General features: G+C 45.5%; 1 long non-coding RNA gene across 1 annotated transcript; it reads right to left on the reverse strand.

Annotated features, from left to right (window-relative positions):
* Positions 1–231: 231 nt before the first annotated feature.
* On the reverse strand, positions 232–4,072 carry LOC135897309 (uncharacterized). Its single transcript, XR_010563005.2, has 2 exons — positions 3,806–4,072; positions 232–486 (listed from the first exon to the last, which is right to left on the reverse strand). It is a non-coding gene; the product is annotated as an uncharacterized lncRNA (long non-coding RNA).
* Between the last annotated feature and the right edge of the window lie 292 nt (positions 4,073–4,364).

A 4,364-nucleotide genomic window follows, 5' to 3' on the forward strand; every position in this document is an offset into this window, starting at 1 on the left:
TGCTGGCAGTAGAGCTCCCAACAATTCTAGTCGTTGTGGTATTAGTGTTTTCAGCACTCACATTCCTTACTTTCCAATCACGGGTCTTGAGGCAATTTTGGTCCGTTTACCTCTGTTCCTTCACAAACTGGTAATACGCATGCTACACTGCTGGTATTAGAAAAAAAAACGTGAATTGATTTGCTGTGATGATATATAAACCAAGTGACAACAGAAAAATCAACACGAGACTCTGGTATCTAGATGCCTTTATCATTCCAAGAGTGTTAGGGTTGCTATCAACCGAGTCCAGCGCCAATGTTGAGCTGCAGGCCACCGTGACCAAATGGAGTGAGGACAGGCCTGCGCATGCCCAATCTCTGAGGAACGTATGGGAGAACCGGGTATCCAACACCACCGTATCCGGCGCCGCCAAGATGTCCGCCGAAAGCTCCAACGCCCATCCCTGCCCTGAGGCAGCAAGTCCCGACCGTGGCGCAACATTGTCTGCAATATTCATTTGCAAAAACTGAATAAATGAGCATATAAAAGACAGAGTGCAAGGCATGAGTTTTTAATTTCATCGACACGTGTATTGGAACCCTGCGCTGTAACGAAAAGCGAAATGCAAATTGTAAATCAGTGCAACGCTAAATAAAAAATCCTACGCGAGGTTGGCGCGGTGCTTGATTTTTTTGGCAATAAACAACGTGCACGTGATCTTAACTACAGCGATCCGCAAACTGCGAGACTCGTACGCGTTCTTTCGTGGCGCTAACCTGAAGTGAAAGCTAATGTTCACAGCAGGCCACGTCAACAAATCCCTTGGGAAGGCGATGGCGGGCGGCTACAACATCACCGGGGCATGCGTTTCCCAAACTATAATCCGCCCAGCGGCAAACCAAAATTTATTTTAGAACTCATGTGCACCAGCATGCACATCGGGTCCTTGGTTTTAGGTTGGCAACAAGCGAAGAACTTAAGTGATTGCAGTGCGTGTTTCTGTTTCTGTGCACGTACAGAAACACTTCCGTCATAGAGAGTATATCAGGCTTCGCATAATTCACAAGCGTAAAGCAAACTTTAGTCAAGCCGGTACAGCATGGTGAGCAGCCAGCTTTAAAAGAAAACTAGTGTTCATTGTGGTGTGGCAGCCAGGTGCATAGATTTGGGGAACACATAATGTCACTTAGTTCTAGAAACGAACGAAACTTCACGATAACTCATTTTACCTGATCCTGTCGACGATGAGAAAGTTCACCTCTGGGAAACGTAAGGTATGCTGGCATCGCCGGAGAAGTGCCCTTGTCAGGGCTGGAGTTAAATTTGACGGGATGACTACAGTCATGTTCACACGACCAAGACGCAGCTCGTGCGTTTTGATCGAGCGGCCGTAGTATCGCACAGGTATTCATGTTCAAAATACAGACGCGATACCGAATTCACAAAGCTACTGCTTTGTACAAAATGTCTGAACTAATTGGCATAGCACAATTATCTCCGTAAAGAGACGTGCTGATTTCATATGCGGTACCACTGCTCTTTTTTGTTCTTTTTTGTATTACCGGGGACAGTCAATGAAATCTGTGACGGGTGAACACGTGACTTTGTGCACTACAGAGAGGCCACAGGGCAGAATTCGGAATGCGAAAAATAGGAGACAGCGACTACGCTCTCACAAGAGGGATCAGACAAAACAAGTGCGTATGCGCGAACGAGTGAAACTAAGGGAGGAAGAATAGTGGACGTTGAACTCATCTTACTTTTGTCGTGCATTCAGCTGCAAGTTGGAGCCTCTCGAATTTCGTGACCCGAGAAAGCGCGCTATCCTTGCACAATTTACTTTCTTTATTTTTGAGCGGGAAAGGCAGGTCTCGTAATGAGAAGTACAGGTAAAATTATGGAAATCGGATACACTGTGAGAATCGGAGAAAGCAAAGCTATGATGTGCTAGCAAAGCAAGATGGGGCATTACGACAAGAGACGCGGGGAAGATTTCTGTGATGAACGCGCCCCTCGGCCACCATTGTGGGCCTCGCGGAGCACTTCTACTCAGCATTCGAAAGCGTTCGATCCCACGAAACTACATGCTTAACCTTGTAGAAGAGTGCCGCAGCGTCACAGTACGACTAAAGACGCGCAGCGAATTTCTGCGAGGAACACGTCACGTAACATTTTCTTTAAAGGCGAGGGACCGAAGCTCCGACGCGGCACCCGCATTTAGATGGGGAAGTAATGCAATTATGCCCACGTAGCATGCATTGAGCGCATGTTAAAAAAAAAACGAAGTTGTATAAAATATTTTAGAGCACCCAGTACTCCGTGCCTCATATTCATTTGTAGTTTTTGTTCTGTAAATGAACTGAACTTGAAAAACAACTCCTTCCACTGCCACCTATAGGAGGTGCGCTTGCTTGCTTTTTATTATGGTATAGAAAATGTACGATTATAAGGGTTGTGATATTATAAGATTATAAGGAAATTGTAGATATGCGCCGCAGCTCAAGCGTCAGGCGTCTTAAAGTGCTCGCTTGCACGAGGGAAATTTGTAAGGGAGCTTTTTCAGCTAATCTTAAATCAATTGCCCCTTTTCAGGCACGCCACCATCACTGTTACTCGTAAGAGCAACAGGCTGCTGCGCGGGGGTAACCAGGTCCTAAACCAAGCATCCGATATGTTAATTATTTATGTATAAAAGATGATGACACAACGGAGGCATCGTTGTAAATTAAGATAATTGTGCCAACAGTTTCACAATAGAACTAGCGCTTCGGCGGGCCACGTTAAAACTTTCAACCGGTGCTGACGAGGATCATTCCATGCTCGACATTGGCGGCACAATACATTTTAGTTTACTGCTATGTCTTCATTGTGCCATCAGCTTTTTTTCCAATGAACCACCCTATAAGTATGTTCGTTATTGTAAAGCTTAAAGGTATATCTTAAGGTATAAGTCGCATTTCATCATTTCTAGAGCGTGCTCAGAAGCAGCCAATGTAGTTTGCATGTCTGTACGTCATAAGTGAGTCTTTTTATCGAATTCAGTAAGGAGCCCGTCATATATGAACGATGACGCCACTAGTGGCGCGCTGTTGCGACTGGATTCAAGCGCTCTTAATCGTATACCTTAAGAAGGATGTCGAGTGAAAGCCAACCACTGTGTTTGCATCCCCGTTCAGAGTCGGCCTATTTATTATCGTGTAGGCCCCATGGCCGATTTTGATATTCACAATGCTGATGCACGCTAGTCCCATTTATCTTTTCTTTTTTTTTGCGTGCATGCGGGCTTCGTTCTTTAAAACACGACTGGTAGCGCTGCAGTGCAAACGTACAAGCACACCGTGACATCCATTTTGTACAGTTTGCGAGCTTTCTTCAGAGCTCATAAGAAATACTAATGAAAAAGATAACGACATCGAAAGAACTTCGTTGGGTGTCGTTGAGCAAGCTGTGCTAATTCTCAATTGCGAGCGATGTCTTCAATGTGTTATTTCAAATTTTCCCTTGTACAACATTACTATTTTACTAGTTGATCGTGCTTAAAAAAACAGATCGAATAACTCAAGATGACTGTGAAAACATGCGGTTGGGCCCACTTTTCTTAGGTGCGCAATCTTATTTTCAAAGTTCACTTCTACTTATGTCAGCAGCTGTTTACGGGTTAATAATTGTTCGTTCTCGAGGCAATCATTCCAAGGTAGAATTTTAAATTGATCCGGCCGAAATGTTATGCCATGCTACAGCGGCCTTCTTTCCAAATCACTGGAGGTTACGGCTGCAACGAATTCTCGGCGTAAAGAGAGCGTCGGCCAACTGGGGCACGTACCTTGCGGCCACCACGTTCAGCATGGGGCAGTTGCATCCGTACGATCCACCGCCGACGAGGACTGCGGGGTGCGCTTGGCCGACAGTCATGACGATGCCACACAGCAACGTGGCAAAGAAAACGGCTGCGGTACTGGGCTTCATAATGGATGCTTAAACTGGAAATAGAAAAAAAAATATATTTGAGTGTACATGTGATGTGCACATGTGATGTGTACATGGGAAATAGTGAGGCAGGCAAATTTGCAAGCACTGCACTCTAAGAACAGTTTACACCATTTGGCGTGCCCCTTCTGCCACACAACGATAATCGTCATCTGCCTTGATGCGTTTCCTTTCTTGAAAACGCCGCGCCCGCTACTTTCCTGTCGGGAATGCTATCATGCTGATAACGCGCACGCCATTGGTTGCTGGAACGTACCGGGCTCGCAGCGTTAAAGAAAGGAAACACATCATGGCAGATGACGATTATCGTTGTATGGCAGAAGGGGCACGCCAAAGGGTGTAAACTGTTCTTAGAGTGTGAAGCATAAAAACGTTGAACTGTGGTATTGAAAACA

This window comes from Dermacentor albipictus, chromosome 10, assembly GCF_038994185.2.
Source record: "Dermacentor albipictus isolate Rhodes 1998 colony chromosome 10, USDA_Dalb.pri_finalv2, whole genome shotgun sequence".
Lineage (NCBI taxonomy): Eukaryota > Metazoa > Arthropoda > Arachnida > Ixodida > Ixodidae > Dermacentor > Dermacentor albipictus.